Raw genomic sequence first — 19,072 nt, 5'->3', positions numbered from 1 at the left:
GTGATACCAAGCTCCCCACGCATGCGCGGTCCGGAGCCGGCAAATTTAGTGGTCCGCCGGTCTGAAAAGGTTGGCGACCACTGCTTTAGAATGTTCTTTTTATAATATCCTATTGCATAAAACATTACCAGATCTTGCCAAAAGTCTTCTGAGTGTTTTTTTTAATGGCTTTCACATGGCTTTCTGAACAGTTTTTTCGAATTTTCAAAATAAATGTATGTGAGAAAGAGAAAATGAACTCAGAAATGGAATACAGGAGTGCACAGGACTGTACTTCTATTAGCAGCAAATATGGTTGTTTTAATAAACTGACATTTGAAAAAAAACAGGCTTTGACTCACATAAAGATTTTCTTAACAAACCAACCATACTATTTACTTTTGTGTGCCAATACAAGTCCCACTATGTTTACTCAATTATCCCTTGTTTGTGTGAAGAATAAAGTCATTTGTTTTGCGGAAATAGTGCATGTGCCATTTTAACAAATCAAAACAAAATCATCAGCAAGGTGCATTAGGTACATCTGTTTAACTGGCTGTAAATGCAAATATCTAGTCAGCCAATCACATGGCAGCAACTCAATGCATTTAGGCATGTGGTCATTGTCAAGACAACTTTCTGAGGTTCAAACTGAGCATCAGAATGAAACTGAAAGGTGATTTAAATAATTTTGAACATAGCACTGCTGCTGGTGCTGGTAATTCTAAAGCCGATGATCTGCTCGGATTTTCATGCACAAAATTCTCTAGGGTTCACAGAGATTGGTATAAAGAAAACGAACACATCCAAAAAACAAAAATGCCTTTTTGATGCCAGAGTTCAGAGGAGAATTGCCAAACTGAAAGGCTACAGACAGAAACACTAATTGCATCTGTATGTATGCAAAGAATCATCTTATGTTGAATCTGTAAGAAGATGGAATATAGCAGCAGTGAGCAACACCAAGTGCTGTCAGCAAACAGTAGACCCCTGAAACTTCAATTCACAGTGACTTATCAGAATTGGACAAGGGAAGATTGGGGAAAAGTTGCCTGGTCTGATGAGTCTGAGTTCCTGCTGCTCCATTTGGATGGTAGAGTCAGAATATGGCATCAACAGCATGAAAGCATGGCTCCATCCTGCCTTGTAACAATGGGCCTGATTTATTAAAGCTCTCAAAGGCTGGAGAGGATACACTTTCATCAGTGAAGCTGAGTGATTCAGCAAACCTGGAAAAGATCTGGTGCAGGATTCACATCATTTGCTAGCAAATGATTTTGAGGAAATTAATTCTAGGTTTGCTAGATCACCCAGTTTCACTGATGAAAGTGTATCCTCCCCTGCCTAGGAGAGCTTTAATAAATGAGGCCAACGAATCAAGATGGTGGTGGTGTAAGGATGTGTTTCTGGACAAACTATGGGCCCTTAGTACCATTTAAGCATTGTTCAAACACCACAACCTACCTTAGTTTTGTTGCTAACTATACCCATCCCATTATGAATGCAGTGTTACCCATCTTCTGGTAACTACTTGCCCCATGTCACTAAGCTGAAAACATCTCAGACTGGTTTCTTGAACATGACAATGAGTTATCTGTACTAAAATAGCCTACAGTCACCAAATATTAATCCAATAGCGCACCTTTGGTTGGCAATGGCATCATGCTATCATGTCATTCTTGAGCAAAATCTTTAATGAATGTTTCCAACATGTTGCATTTACAGCAGTTCCTAAAGGCAATACAGTGGGCAGTGAGATGCATATATATATATATATATATATATATATATATATATCACATAAAGAGAAAAATTCTTCTAACTTTGGCAAGCTCAAACTGTTATCATTAGTTTGTGATGTGAGTGTTGAAGGTTTATCCTTTTGAAGTTTTTACTACTATTTGAGGCTCTGTTAGAGAGATTTCCCCTCACGTTCTGTCATGCTGACAATGGTTTTACTGGACAGGAGTGATGGTAAATCTCTCTGATAGCAGTAAAAAGAAGATGGGTTATAATCCTCCTTCACTTTATCCAAAACTAAGAAAAAGGTTCAGCTTGACATACACTTACACAAAATATTTCATATTGCCAGCCTTCTACATGCTTGAGTAAAAATTGAAATTGACAACACATTAAACAAAATGCCTTTTCTGGAATATTTTCTGTAACCTTTAACAAACACAAATGTAAGTGCAAACATTTTCCTGTATTTTTCTGTTGTGCTTCGTTCTTTCTACACTGAAAAGCATATACACGTTTCTTACATTCTTTGTAATCTGTTGCCTTGTAAAAGAGGCATTCATATTTGCATCATTACAATTCAGGCTTACGTCTCGTGTCTATTTTTAGCCTTGATAACACCATTACAGCAGTAACCGAATAGAAAGCGTCAAAAGACTCTCACAACGGTTTTGGTTCACTTCAGGCTAGTGTCTCATTTCACGGTGGCCCAAGGGGAAATCTCATTTGCTTAATACTTTCAGCAGAACAATTACTGTGGACTAAATAGTGCTGCAGGATCTTGTTTGTAGTATTTCTCACTACAAGGGCTTCTTATTCCAGGCACATTATTGAAACTGTAAAATGGCCACCAGTGTAAATTTTCATAATGATAATACTTGCCATTAAACTCAATGAAGTGAAAAAGTAAGCAAAGGAGAAAAAAATACGCAGACTTCTATTACTGATCATGAATATTGTTACAAAGGAAAGATAATACGGTCATTTACTGGTTGTGAGTCTGTTAGACCAGGCACAATATCCTTCTTTTTATCTTTTTTTAATCTTTGTTTTGTTGGAGTGGAAGTTTGTATTATTATTCATTCTTTGTTTTTGATAGTGAAAATCAAGTGTGTATGTGTCCTCCAACATCACTGAGACCGTCAGATTACCACTAACCGCTATTGTCTACTATTGTATAGTAATTCAGAGAGAACCTCATGCTCATCCTCACTCTCTCCATTGAACATAGCAGGTGACTTGGCAAACTGAGTAGCCCAACTGTGCAGCAATGGTTTCTAAACTATCATTCAAAATCATCAGAAATAGTTGTTTTAAGCAACAGTAAGGCACTAGGTTTATGCATCTACTATAAGGTTGATGTATACATTTTCTTGCCAATCTCTAACATACCCTTGTAGTTGTCATTTTAAACATCATTCTGAATACAAAATCAACTAACAAACATTTACATTACATTATAAAATCACTACATTTATATTTTACTGTTCCTTTTCTTCTTTTTGTTGTAGCATGATTGCTCTTTCTGTTAGCTCATATCTATAAAGAAGTGTAACTAATATCTGCTATTACATTTTGCATGTTTGTAGGGTGCCTTTCAAAAATCAGAGCTTGCTAGCAAGGGTTAGTGAGTGGATATATGCCTGGAATTATCTAAAGGTTCTCATTACTAGTTCATTGTATTTATGGCGCAATCATGTGCCTTGTTTTCATATTTTCTGTGTATCAGAAAGCATTATGATTAAATAATGCTAGATTTGGAACTACTTGTGTCTAGGTGTGCTCGCTGATTGCAAAGGTCCTTTTCCTCCATAATAATAATCAAACAACACAGCTAGCTTGTTATTAATATTTATTACATTTACACAAATCTATCCCCTCTATGGGCAACTTCAAATCAGATTTCCTATGAGTTGTGTAGATATTGATGCAGATTTCTGAAAACAGAAAAAAAGAAAATGAGCACAGACTTGTGCCTTCTCCCCATTATGTCCGATCAAAATTATTCCTTAAGATAAAAGGTGACACTGGTTTGTTGATTATTGCAAACAACACATTCATTTAAAAGGACATTGGGTCTGAATGCAAACTGACCAATTGCCACAGCTAGACATAAATGTGTTTTTAATTTAGTAAAACTAAAGGATCTCCTTTGTTTTTTTATTTGCACCTCTGAAACGCATCCTGGCTTTTATTGTACCCAGACTTGTTAGGTGACATAAGATGTTCTAAAGTTATTAAAGTCATTCTAAACCTGGTTGATGTATAACTGTGTGAAAGGTAAAATTTATGATTTTAACACAATGTTGCATTTTCCCGTCTTTAAAATATGACATGGCCATAATGTGAGTACACGTTTTCCAATAACCACTTGCATAAAAAAACATCATGGCTGGAAATAGCATGAAAACTTACACCCATCAGTAAGTATCATCCACTTGTAAGAGTTTTAGAGCGGACCTAAAAGGGTAAAATTTTATGTAAAGTAAAAATTACCTTCTTTATTTTTCGGGGGGGGGGTAAAAACTCTTAAAAATTTTTTGATCGCAATGGAAGCACAGAGCCTCCTGGCATACACACGTCATGCATTCCCAGAGGCTTCTAGCTGCTCCATCGGGCGGGCATGAACAGAAGGAGCTTTTTCTTCCCTGGGCAAAAAGAAAACGTTGATCTCATGCATGCACAGTGAGATCAGAACTCTTTTTTTTCCCCATCTACCGCAGGCTACGTTACCCAATCTCACACTTGCGCAGCGCGAGATTGGGTGACATAGACTGAAGGGGGAAACGTAGATGGCGGTGCCAGTACAAAGACGGATAACAGGACGAAGTACGACCCAATCAAGAAAACCTCCGGAGGGATTGACAGATCTGGAAAAGTAAGAGTTTTTTTTTTTTTTTAGTTCTGCTTTAAGAGTGGAATAAATGCAGTACTAATGACATTTTAAATCATGTGTTTGACCAGAACTAACCTTTCATTTCAAGTATTTAAAATAGAATGGAGATTGTACTGTGTCAACCTTTCTATAAGGTAGTAGGAGGGGGCGAGCTTATCCCAGACAGAACCAAAGGGTGAACTGTGTATAGTTAAAAACATGTGTTCTCCAAGATCCCCTAGAGAAGGAAGTAACTTGGATGAGCTGCAGAATAAATATATTAAAACGGTAAACAGATTGGATAATCAATATAGTAGCGGTGGAACATCTGATTGCTATAGAGGTAGCAGGTGGAGTGATAATTACATTGTCAGTGGATAGGCTAATATGTAACTATGTACACAAATCATGCAAGCAAATATAAGGGCTCTGAATGAGGCAGAGCCAGATAAACTGTATATGTGTAAAGTAGTTTTTTTTTATTCTGATAATATCACCAGGGAGGAGTCACATAACAGAATCCATTCTTTAAAGGTTTTACTCCAGTTGCACAAAGTGATTTCTGGTACTGAGTAAATGTTATTGAAGAACAAGTGATTGTGTTAAAAAATATATATTACTAGTGTTGGAAAAGAAAAAATAACTGAGCTCCTGAGATGTGAAGGTATTATTTCACTAGCAAATTGGTGCTAACCTTAGATTATAGTCTATTATTCTTACAGCCCTTTCAGTTTGTTTTGCACATTTTTTAAACAGTATGAGAAAGGATGGAATATTGTCCAGATTAAGGAATCACTTGAGTTTTTACTGAGCCCAGGTATTCTCTGACTTTCAAAAAAGAAAGATATTTCAGCTGTGAACAATAAAAGAAAAATATTGTAATTCCCATGTGTATTCTTTACCCACTTTTCACCCTAAACTTCTAAATATTAGCGAAAAGTAACTATAGGTTATTATATGTAATTTCTCCCTTAACCTTGTAATTTTACAATGTTGAACAACTCCATTAAACAATTTTATGAACTAAAAAATACGCTGCAAAATCAATGTAAATGTAGATTGTGTAACACCACCCTAATATAAGTATAAGGTTTAAATATATTTTAATTGTTGGAAAAACATGCTTTACTATTGTATAATACAGGTATTAGATCTGTGATGTAGTTTAGAAAATGGGAAATAGCATATGGCTGGTTTTATTGTCCAGCACAATGCGCTTTTCCTGCTGTTTTTATAACAGTCTCACATTAAGTATGTAAAACAAATTGGTTGCAGACAGTCATGTTCTTGGCATACAAAAAAGTGGTATCCTTTATCAGTGCCTCCACTACATGCCATCTTATTGTGAGTAAAGCACAACACTTTTTTTTACCATTCGTAGACTTTTATGTCAATTTTGATTATTTGCATTACATCATACTTACCTCAAGTTTTTTAACTTAAGTATTGGTATCAATGCAGTGAACTAAACTAAGCCAAAACTGCAGAAAAGATTATTTGACTATACATGCATACTTTAGGATACACTCATGTTTTTTTTTTATAAAAATGGGCCTGCTTACTATGCTTTAAAACACAAAATTGTTACAGGGCAGATATGAGCTACAGTGCAGAAAGGTTAAGCAGGCAACTAATAAAATGAGTGATATTTCCACATTTTATTATTATCATTATTATTTTTAATATTAATATTAATAATTATTATCAATAATAATAATAATAAACAGTATTTATATAGTGCCAACATATTATGGAGCGTTGTACATTAAATAGGGGTTGCAAATGACAGACAGATACAGACAGTGACACAGGAGGAGGAGAGGACCCTGCCATGAAGAGCTTACATTCTAGGAGGTGGGGGAAGTATCACACAATTTGAGGGGGGATATGAAGTGGGGGGAAGTAGTGAGGGTTTAAGGAACAGGCGAAGATGGTTAGGCACGTTTGAAAACATGGGTTTTAATAGCTTCTTTAAATGTGCAGAAAGTAGATAGAATCTGAAAAGGACATGAAAGACCATTCCTGAGAATAGGGGCAGCCCTAGAAAAGTCTTGGAGCTGTGTGTGTCATGAGATTATTAGAGAGGAAGTCATTAGTTGGGCATTGGAGTTGCACCTAGGCGTGTGTTTTTCCACCAGGTCAGAAAGGTAAATGGGACCAGAACTGTGGAGGGATTTGAAGCAAAGCACAGGAGCCCTAAATTTGATTCTAAGGTGAAATGGAAGGCAGTGAAGAGAACTAAAGGAATCCAGTGAAAAATGGATAGGCCTGGCCGCAGCATCTTTTTTTGGAAAGTGCATGTTTTATCACTAGGGATTTATCAATAAAGTCAATAATCACCCCACCATTGCAGACATGCTGGTGATCACCAAACTTTGTTTATAGGCAAAGGCGTAGGGTTAGCTCTAACTAGGGGTTTACCATTAGGGTTTATCATGTTTTGATAAGGAAAGACCTAGGACAGATTAATGGCGTTTCCCTAACTTCCAGGAGGTTTAATGTCCATTGTACCTAAAAGAACTACTACACATACTTTTTCCTTCCCTAAAGACTTCAATGCATTTTGCCAAATATATTTAAAAAAATGTTGTATACAATACTCAAATTTAAGTAATCTATTGATAACATATTAGAAATTAAAATGGACATTAAATAGGTCACAATCCAGCTAGCTGAGCTATTTTGAAAAGATAATACAATATTTTTAGGTGAGACAAATTCACATTCTCATAGAATTGATGATGTAATTTAATTTTTTTCTATTTGGTATTTGGTAGAATCATTCCAGGTTTGCTGAATCACCCATGTTCACTGATGAAAGTATATCATCACCAGTCTTGGGGAGCTTTCACAGTTCACTAAATAGACCACAAAAACTACATTGGTTTCTAAAAACAAGAGTATGAAAATATTAGTTAGTTTTCCCATTTATGTGCATAAATAATATGGTAAAAGTTTTCATTAAACCATTACCTAATATTATCACATACATATTAAACAATATCTCTAAACTGAGCACATTTGCTGAAAAAGACGTTTTAGAACAAGAATTAGGCTATTCTAAATTGGATATTGTACTAGGGAATATGTATGTGTCCATATCATAAATATGTGTTCTATATTTTTTTGCCATCTGTTAGATCAGTCATTGGATCATTTTTAAGTTTGTGGTTAGTCCTCCCCTTCTGTTGGACTCCTTAAAGGAAACATCAGAGACTTGTGTATCCATGAGTTTATTTTTTACATACTATGATGCTTTCCATAGATCATTAGCTGCCTAGGGGTGTGAAGGACTGATACTTTAATGGAATGTAAAACAAATTACAGAACATTAATTGCTTTGAATCACATTGCTATAATCTTGTAACCTTTTCTTTTTTAGTCATTTGCCTCCAACTAATACCCATCCAGTCGACCATAATAGGCCTATCTTGTTTAAGGCCTGTAAGTTTGTGTGTGCGTCACATAACTGATCTAGTAAACCCTGTGCAAATCTCGGAGAGTTGTGAAAATTTATGACAGTTGCTTGCTGTAAGTAATGTAGTCACTGGTAAGGATATTAATAACAATTACTAATAATAACAAGTGATAGCAGATTTACCCCCTGCAGAGCTACATGAGCAGTTTTTAAGAAGTATTTCTGAACTCAGGCAGGCTGTTTCTTGGTATTAACTGGAGGTTAACATGGCAGCTTCTGATTACCTGCAGTTTCCAATGAGAACTGTAACAGACAGGTACTCATCAAACATCCTTAACCACCCCTGTGACACCTTTATAGGGGTAGATGCTGCTTACATCTCCCAGCATGCAGATACACTCATGAAACATTACCTGTACCCTCACAGTCTCTCAGGAACATACAACCTGGACAGGCCCAAAAAAGTGTAGATTTCTTATCTTGTCAAGAACATCTAGAAGTGTTTCTTGTGCCCAGTCGTACCCTACTTAGTGCCTTTTGACTAACTTTTGAAAACACCTATGCTAATCTAATGAAATTTGGAGTAATTTGCCATGCCACCATGTGTGTGAAGTCACTGGTGATGGTATTCTCCATGCTGGAGAGGAAGCTGTACTTTAGGACCTGTAGTGCAAGTATATTCCTACTTCTGTTTCATTCATTCTGCAGAGCTGTAATTACTACACCTCTTTTGATGAATCTATTTCCCAACCGGCCTTTGTGGGGACATCCTGACTAGGGATGAGCAGGAATGCCTCTGACATTCTCGCAAAAATTTATCCGAACTTCTGAACTCCAGATGAACCCTCAATGAAATTTCTCCATTGAAAGTTCATCTAAGTTCAGTTCCCATGGTCACCAGGCTGTACTTATCATTGATAAGTACGGCCCAGTGACCGTGGAAACCATGGTCACAGCTGATTGGAGGCACGAGAGTGCTTCCAATCAGCTGTGACTGCAGGCGAACTCTCAATGGAGTTTCTCTATTAAGAGTTCATCTGAGTTCAGTTCCCATGGTCATTGGATTAATAGGTACAGCCTGGGGAGCGTGGGAACTTGCACGCGAGTTCTTCCAATCAACTGTGACTGCAGGCAAACTCTCGTATCTCCATTGAGAGTCCATCTGAGTTCGGGGAGCACACGACCTCATGGCGAATCACAAGACCGTTCTCGCTTACATGTTCTGTAAGCAAAAAAGGCCTCATACGCCGCATGATCGAAATGAAAAATTTTGCTCGCTCATCCCTAATTCTGACATGTGAAATCACATATACACAGAGACACAGTGGAGAATAAGTCATGGAAAGTACATAGAAACAATCATTTGTAAGAAACTTACAGGTGACTAGTCATTTGCCCTCTGTGTACATTTTCTAGAATCACTTTTGACAGTTCAGTTTCCATTTATTATTGGAGACTGAAAAAAAAATCTGGTGAAAAAAAAGCTATTTATTACTATAACACTATATTAGTCACATTGATACTCATGAAAAAATGCCCACCATAAACCATGGTATTAGGAAATTATGGGAGATTCACCCCTAGGTCACACCACTTCAAATCTTTTGTATAGCATCTTACATTACAATTAAAAGTGTGATGTGAACAAAGATCAATCGTAGAAAGATTTGGATGCTAAATTGATCTACTTACAATCTCCTATGGTACCTTTACCTTGTTCTTCAGCAAATTTTTCCTGTTTGCCCCTCATATGTACAAAAGTCCAAGGTGAAAAGGCAATAATTGTGCTGTAAAGCATAAGTCTCGTGAAGGCTACCATTGCCAGACCCACTCTAAAAATGATTAATATGTGGCTAGTACTATGACTAACTGGATTTATTAAGGTTTAATTTACTGATCTAGAACATCCAATCTCTATAATATTAGGTAAAGGTGGATGTCCTTATTTACATGCATGTTCAAGACAGAGATATTACTGAAGCTAGAGTGTAAAAGGTACCATTTTCCAACCTAGCATTGGTAGAAGGAGAAGCAGCCATCATACCACTTTTAGCGAGAGCCACCTTCAACCAAGGTTTGTCAACAAACAAATGAAACAGAGAACCAAAATGAGCAGCATACCTCCTTAAGGGGTCACATTAGATGTACTGAGGGTTACAGATATCTGTTTAAAAAAAACTTCTAAAGAGAGATATAATATTAGCTTCCCCAATATCTGCTACTAATATTTTAGCAGTGATAAAAGTGCCATAAAACACTTTCTAAAATACTTAACTGCAAAATTATACAGAGAACTGTAGGATTTATGGGCCGTAGAACAGTTTAGAGACATTATTCATTTAAAATGAATGATAACCAGTAAAAAGTTTTAAGGGCTCAAATGCAGTCCAAAAATTCCCACTTTGACTTGTGTGCTTTAACCCCCATGGATTACCTACAACAAAGGGCATGACACAGGAAGTTTTAAAACATGGAAAGGTCCTTACACTGAACAGAAAGAATATGAGAATGGCATAGAACATTTACTGTACACCAATAAAGGTTTGCAAATCTCTGCCCCTCGTGCTGGGCTTAGTTAAACACCTGTATGAATTGATTAATTGACTGTTAATCACATATAATGAAAAAAAAAACTTTTAAGGCTTTTATTTTGTAAGCTGTACCGATATTACTAGTAATTATTGTAATAATAATTTCCTATCATTTTGTAAAATTGCAACTAGGTAAATGATTGTATTGAATTGTAAATAAAAAGATTACATGCAGTACATTTGCAACTTGTCTGTATTGACATTGCCATGGAATAGGAAGTTTATGATGGGCTATGTACAGCTGCAGCCATTTGTGGTCAATTTATGCACAGGATGTAAACACTGCAGCCAGCAACAATTGTTATACCTTAGATAGAATGCAACTCGAAAAGGCTTAGAGGGCAGGTTAGGTAGTGGGAGCCAGCTGGGCTAGGCAGGGTGGATGCACAATGAATGAAAGGTCCTTCCACTCTTAGCACCCCCAACCTTTAAACCAAAGTTGTTTACAGCTCGGAAGTCACATTGTAATTTTGGCTTCCAGTGTTGACAACCTTCTGAAGACTTAGGTACCGTCTGTCTTTGACTTGAATACCATCAGCAACACAATCGCAGAATGATGGCATATCAAAGCATTCCGCTAACAGAAAACACAATTGTGGAATAATTGGAAATTTGTTTATTTCATTTATTTGTTTATTACGATGCTCCTAAATAGTTAGGAATAAGAAAATAATCAAATTTTAGATTGTCATTTTTGATTTTTCACTTGCAACTCCTAATGATATGGTCTCTGCTAAGTAAAAAGACAGTTGGTGAAAACATATTTGTACTGGTAAGTAACATTTTACAAATATTGTTCTGTCTGTGATATTGTGATTCCCTTACATTGCAGGATACAAATGAGTTCTCCCATTAGAAATTAATCTATAAAGTAACAGGAAGCCAACATGTCATTTTAATGTATATGTCATTTGTGCATGCTGCATACTAGAAACCGTCATTCTCTATTTCTAGTAACAATGCAAATATATTTGCTAGATAAGCAAAGCTTGCATATTCTGTTGTACATGCCATAGATAAGAAATGTTACAATATTAAATACAGTTTGAAAGCTGTACATTTCACTCACTGGTAGGTAGCAATTGCAGAAAAATACAAGTACAATTTTTTTGAAGTGAACCTGTCATTCTAGCTTTTATTTCCTTGCAATACAGAACTATCTTGAGGAATTCCAGGTGCCAGGTATTTCCCTTGGCTTTGGAAGATACATTTTATCATTAAAAAAGGAACATTTTGCGAATACACAGTACATCAGATAAGGATATGTAACTAGAGAAGTGGAGCGCTAAGGAGAATGTGCATAGATATCACACACAATAAGTATAGGTCAACCATCACTAATTTCCATGCAGCATGCTAGATTTTGTAAAGCTTTTCTGGAGGAAAGAAGACTAATAAAATCTCCAGGGTCAGACCCATTCACAGCACACTAAAGCATTAGCCAAGGAAATCAATGGTGATTTTAATTCTTAGCCACAGTTTGCTATTCGGAGAATTTTGAGATTCAGCATTGTTTTCTAATTGCCTATACTGTAGAGCCATTGTAGTACTAGAAATGTTCTCTGTGAGGATTGCTAAATACTGAAGCTCACATATTTACTAGATGCAAATGTACCTGGCAATTTTTTCATTAGTGGTAGATAAACATTTGTGAATTTAGCTAAACTGTATCAACATTTACTAACTGCAAGTGACAAAAGAGATGAACTTGTAATAAGCTATGTGCATTTTACTAATATTAGCAGACAAGGTTAGGATGAGGTTCAATTTAACACTTTGTGGGTGTATTTAGCGAGAAGATGATTTCGCATAGAATTGTTCATTATGAAATAACAAACTGCACACACCATATTTTGGAGTAAAGGCAGAAATCACTTTGACTTTGGCAAGATTTCCATGTTTTTAAAAGCTGTGATATACTTTTCAATAATATTTAAAATACAAAGGTGTAGCCACTAGAGGCCAGTAGAGGCAATACAGCATAAATATGGGCAGTCAATATGATATCTTGAAAACGTTTGCGTAGGTCATCATATGAAAGGATAATTTACCTGTAAAGTTACCAGCACCACAAATCCATGATTATACCAGTCCCAGAATTCAGTTCAGGGTCTCTTGTCTGGGTGTTACCTAAAGTGTAGGTGGTGCCCCATTGCTCATGATTGGTCTGACAAAATGCTTTGCTCAGCATTTAAACAACAAGTAGCTATGTCCTTCTGTTCTTACCCCATGCCTACACAGACCCTTGTGCTGCTTGTTTCTCCTTGTCTCCTGTGAACTCTGAGCCTATAACTTCAACATAAAGAAATCATAATTCAAACACATAAACAGAAATACATTTTGGCAATTAACATTTAAAGCTAAACTTTAATCAAACAGCTTTAAACAATCAATCAAGTACACATAAGAAATAATTATGAGTTGTTTTACCTACTAAATAATTGATTTTTCTTTCCATACAGTCATTATTAGATTTATTCCGCTTTTCTCCACAGCACACCCCTTGTGTGCTTCATCTTCTATAACAATACGAGAGAACTGCCTTAATGTGTACCTTTTGATATTTGCCTTCTTAGATTTGAGCATTCAAAATAATACATTATTTGTAACTGCAAAGCAGCTTTTTCTTATTTACCATTCATATACTTTGAGATATTTTGCAGCTTCAAAATACAAGAGATATTGGTTTGTTCCTTTGTTCCAGCACACACAGCACCGACATACCTGATCTTGTTGGTGTAAGTTACAAGGACGACATGTCACTTGCCTCAGGCAGGACAATGATCAAATCTTTTCCTGCAGTTCAGGGCTTACTATCCCTGGTGTCCATGTAGAAGATTCACCTGAAGGTTTGGACCCACGGTGGTCATTATTTCTATGTTATTCTGATGATATAACAATACCACTGACACCACATTGATTGATTTGAAATATTATTTTTGTTGCAGAAGAAATACATATTAGTGTCAGTGGATTCCATTTATAAACAGGTATAAACACCTTTCATATTTTCTTAAGAATCTTTCTTTTGTGGATCATTATTCTTGTTTGTAAGCTGTTTATAACAAGAACATCCCGATAACTAAAAACTTAAACCAAAGATAATAAATCAACTGGTAGTTGAGAACGAGTATCCTTTCATTCATCCTCCAGGTGTTACAGAAGGCTAATGTTATATATAGAAATACAATACAGACCGGTGAGCGTGAGGAACTCATGACAAGAATTAAACAAATGAAGGGATTTTTGTTGACAGAATGCAAAGAAAGATTTTACAAAATAAATTGATAACAGCATCATTTTATCAATATCTTGTCCCAAACATCTGTTCATTCCTTGGTGGAGGCAATTTAAACTACAAATCTTAGAAATGCAAAAAATGCCAGATAATTGGATTTTCTATTGCGGATTGTATATTTGAAAGAAGAATGCCCTCTTTATGACCCCTGTGCCTTTCCAGCATTAGGCTGCATGCATACATGGACTTTTACATACATCTGTGTTGCTTAAGGTGCTCTGAGTGCACCTGTCAATCACAAGCCAAAGGCTGAATTGTCCATATCTTCCATCCACACAAGGATAAGTGCACCTTTAATGGAGGTCTTCACGTTCCTAACCCCAAGCCTCCTCAGCATCTTTGTAAACTGAATTATTTACCAGAAATGTGTAGAAAATAAGCATAGTGCTGCTACAGTCCAATGCAGTTTACACCCTTGTGACTGAGGCTGGAGGATTGGGAGGGGGGTGAGGGGCAGAAGACAGTACAGGGATTTCTGTATAGGTGCACTTATTTTAATGGACATTGAAAAAACCATTGTTGGGTGCAATTATATACATTTCAATGTGCATTAAAGCTTTCCCATGTGTATAAAAGATGCTACGTTCATGTTGTCAGTGTTCTTAAGTTTATTAGGTTTAGTGTGCTTGCACTTATGTACATGTAATCTGTCAATGGTCGATTACCTGGTGTTACCTTAGTGCAATGTGCACACATATTAGCTCCTAAGCAATCCATGCCTAAATAAATAGCTTGTTCATAAAGGCTGAATTTTGTACAGAAAAACTCATTTTAATGTAGGTAATGTGTGTTCTAATGAAAGATGTACTTAGTAAATAGTATATTAATCTGATGTTGTGTCAGCCTCTTGCATTGCTCGTGTACAGTACAGCAAAGTTCAGGCTGGAAAACGGAGACGCTCTACAATAAACCAATCAGTTGCACTGCAGTTGTCATGTGATATGAAAATGCTAATAGAAAAAGATGACAAAGTATAAGCAAAGCAGAATTCTTTTTCTCATTTCATGTCTAATCAGAGTTAGCAAAAGTTAACCTCAGTAGAGAAAGTTAGGTCTTTGGAACAGCTGTAATACCTGGCAGGGTCGTATAAATCTCCGGATTAGATGGATGAAAACCCAAATCATTTGGCAGATAAAAAGATTTTCTATATCTATTTTATCTGTGCGTTAGGGTTTATGTAGACAGGTATTATAGTCAAATGCTACATTTTGTATTTAAGCATTAATGCATGTGTGATTGAAAACATAAGTTTGCATTTGCCATCAGCCCAAACATAATTTTTAAAGGATATGCTGTATCCAGAGACACAATGAGCCTGATTTAATAAAGCTCTGCAAGACTGGAAAAAATACACTTTCATCAGTGAACCTGGGTGATCAAGAAAACCTGGAATGGATCTGGTCAATGATTAAAAGCATTTGCTAACAAATAGCAAATTACTTTTAAGAAATCCATTCCAGGGTTGCTGGATCACCATTGAAAATGTATCCTCTCCAGTTTCCAGGCCCAATGTATGAATATCCAGTATTGAGATTTATACAGCCCTACCTGAAGGGCAGAAACCTGATCTGTTCCTGATGCAGTTTAATTACAATAAACTGCACTAGTTCTTTTGTTGGAAATATTTGCTCATTATGGCAGACTGACTTTCCAAAAGGAACCACTGCAAGGTCAGTTCTCTCCTGGTGCTGTGATCCTCCTGTCATTTTCACTTAGTCTCCTTTTAGATAGCAGGATTGCAATGAGAGTGCACACTGAGCTGTGCATTCATGAATTACCAAAGGAGTTAAAATATTGACACAATAAAATGTGTGAATATTTACTTGACTAATCCAATTATATGCAAGTGAAACAGGTAAACAGGGATCTCCTTTTCACATGACTAGGTAATTGAAATGATTCTCAATATCTCACAAATATCTATTTCACGCCTTACTATAACTTTTTGCACTTAATGTATTTTTAAATACATCAACATTTCTCTTTCTAATCCCTACAGATAGGCAGGCTTTTATAATTTTATGGAAAACTGTGAACTTTTCCTCTATAATGTACACTGAGCCGCACATACACTGCTTAGTGTAGTGTATCGGCATGATTCTCTGCCAGGACAAAGTAACTCCTACATGCACATGTGAGAGTTATCTCAACCCAACCCAGCCAGTGAAGATTCAAACTAACTGATACCAACTTCTTTGTATGTATTGGAGCTTCTGTTTAGCAGATGGTCATTGGTCTGTTTTAAAACATTTTAACCAGCAATAAATATATAGAAATTGCATTAACCCAGAGCCACTAAGAAGGTGATCAGAGCAGGTTTCTTATGTTTTTTATGCATAATTGAATGAATGATACATGGTTGTCTGCTTCTGAGGTTTGCTTACTAATGATCTACAGTATTTATTTTCATGGCAAGACACCAAACTTATTTTTCAAACATGTATTAATATGTTCACTAATTTACTTGATAAGGGAGGTTCTATTTAAAAAAAAAATGTACACAAGCTATAGAAAAAAAAAACATGTTCAACAAATACAATGAAAAAAAAAACAATCTTGTAGTAATTGGTAAAAAAACATATCTATATATGAAAATAATTTTATACAGCAGATGTGACCTTGCCCTGAAGTGATCTGTAGCCAAGACAATAGCAGGTATATGACGAGTGGAGCATCTCATCATTTTAACAGATGTTACCAAAATGGATGAGCTGTTTTACTCGACATATTATAATCAATCAGCATAATAATAAAAATCAACAAATTAAATTGTGTGAGGTGGAGTCCAGCATAGATATTAAAAAGTTGATAAAATGTTACAATGATAGAGAACAGAGGTTATTACCTAGAGTTCATTTCATTTATAAACCAAAAAAATGTAACATAGTATACTTGGGTGTCTAAAAAGACAGTTCTTGAATACAATTGATCTTACATTGGTACAGGCATAGACATACATACTTAGTATGTTTATCCACATACATTAGATTTTTGAATTACTTCTGTCTCGAAAAAAATATATATATGTTAGTGTTGTCAGTGTTGCTGATATATATGTTAGAGTCAGTGTTACTAACCACCCATAAAAATACAGATAAGAAAAAAACAAACAAATTCATACTGTCCATGAGGTTTATAAAGAGCTTTTTAGTGGCTGTTAAGAAGGTGTAGCCCTGAAGCAGCCATAGAGCAGTGGTCGCCAACCTTTCGGACCTCACGGACCACTAAATCCATGGAATCCAGACCTTGCATGTGCGGGGAGCCGTGTGTCACTCAAAGGGGATGAAACTTCCCCCATAGTGACGTCATGATGCCAGAACCTGCTCATTCTCCCATCGCAGGCTCAGACCTGCTTGCTGAATTCTGAGGGGAAGGGGGAAGTAGCGCAGGGCTTTGTAGGCATTCCTCCAGAATGTTTTGCAAGCAAGTCTGAGCCTGCGATGGGAGAGTGGGCAGATTGTGTCCATATGGGGGCCAGAGTTGTGGACCACCAAAAGTTTCTCGCTGGCCACCGATTGCCAAGCGCTGCCTTGAAGGATGTATGTATAGTACATAGGGGACCCAGTTAGAAGCCATTGAATGGAGCTCTCTCACAGTCCAATAGTAAATTTCATAAATCCTAGGAAAAAGCAGATGCAAACACTTGACCACTGAAGCCTTGAAGGACTTGAAATCGATATGAATAGCATTTTCCAGCATCCCTATAGACGTACAGCAGGGCTGCTGGTAAACAGCAGGAAGGGGTAAGGCAGGGCTCTGCGATCGACTCGCCTTGCCTTTGCGATCGACCAGTAGTTAGTGACGTTTTGGGCACCCCTGCTGTACAATATATATATTATAGGGTTTTGCCGAAGGCTTATAACACCTCTCTACCTATTAGGCTGTGGAGGTGTGGAATGTGTGCAGCAACATTCGGAAATGTGTGAAACATTTAGCATTTATGCAGGTAGGACAATTAAAATGAAAAAAAAAATTGATCACAGTCAAAGCCACACCTACATCTTCCTAATGGGAAGTTCATCAGAATCAGAGGGCAATTATTTGCTATTATCATTTTCAGTTAGCAAGTGAAGCTCTAGGGATTTTTTCAAATGCTTATTGGTTTGACAGTAAGCACCTTCCAAAAATAATATATTCTAACCTTTCTATAACTTTATGGCTAGGGGAGTCTGGCACCTGCAGGTGGCTGGAATATATGAAACCTATCTTTTGGATGGTAGGTTTCTTCCTCAAGCTCTCAGTATAGAATTTTTAATACAGGTACTGCCAGGGTTAGATTTGAGATAGGAACTAAAGGTTTGTTCTTAAGTTGAATTTGTATGTAAGTTGGAACAGGTACATTATTTTAATAAATGCAATTAGGAAAGATGTTTTTTCAACATATTATTAGGCAGCATGGTGTCAGTTACTGTATTACATCTTCATTAAAAAATGTTATGGAGCCTAGACATTCATTGACTTCTGGGGCAAGCTGTGCTTTCATATGCAAAAAGAAACAACTGCAGAGTTTGTCTTGGTCAATAAAGAGTTACAAGAGGTTGCAGAAGAGATCACCCACAACCTCAGCTTTGTTTAGCAAAAGATTTCTTCTGCAAGTCATGCAAACCGCCCCCCTCCCCACCCCATGAAGCCTCCATCCTGCACACAAGTAAACATGGAAGCCCCGTTCGTACCTAGGAGTCGTCCGTATGTCGGATGTCCTTAACTCGGGGACTACCTGTAAATACAAATACTTTTTATACTGTTTTTAGATTATTGATATTAAACAGATGGGTGCCGCCACCTTGAAAATAACATTAGCAGCCCCAGCAAACACAGAGCTCACAAACCTATTTAGTATTGGTTATGAGTGGATAGGCACTAGCATTAGGATTGTGGCTTTTACTGTGGAAGCAGGCTCTTTCACATATCATCTGATCCTCTGACAAAATTCTTCTTTTTCTGTTCTAGGACAGTGGTCCGTGAGAAAATTTTGGTGGTCTACAGCTCTGGCCCGTGTGCCCTCCCAGTGGGGTGAGGAGTAGGACCTGGCAGAGTGGGTGGGTTCTGGCATTATGACATCACTCTGGGGGAAGTTTCTTCCCCTTTGAGTGACACACAGCTCCTCACGCATGCACGGTCTGTAAAAAGTGTGCAAAAGTTATTCTTACCAGGAAGTTTTGATTTGCCAC

The sequence above is a fragment of the Pyxicephalus adspersus genome, chromosome 4 (assembly GCF_032062135.1).
Source record: "Pyxicephalus adspersus chromosome 4, UCB_Pads_2.0, whole genome shotgun sequence".
In the NCBI taxonomy this organism is placed as follows: Eukaryota; Metazoa; Chordata; class Amphibia; order Anura; family Pyxicephalidae; genus Pyxicephalus; species Pyxicephalus adspersus.
This window is presented reverse-complemented; position numbering follows the sequence as displayed.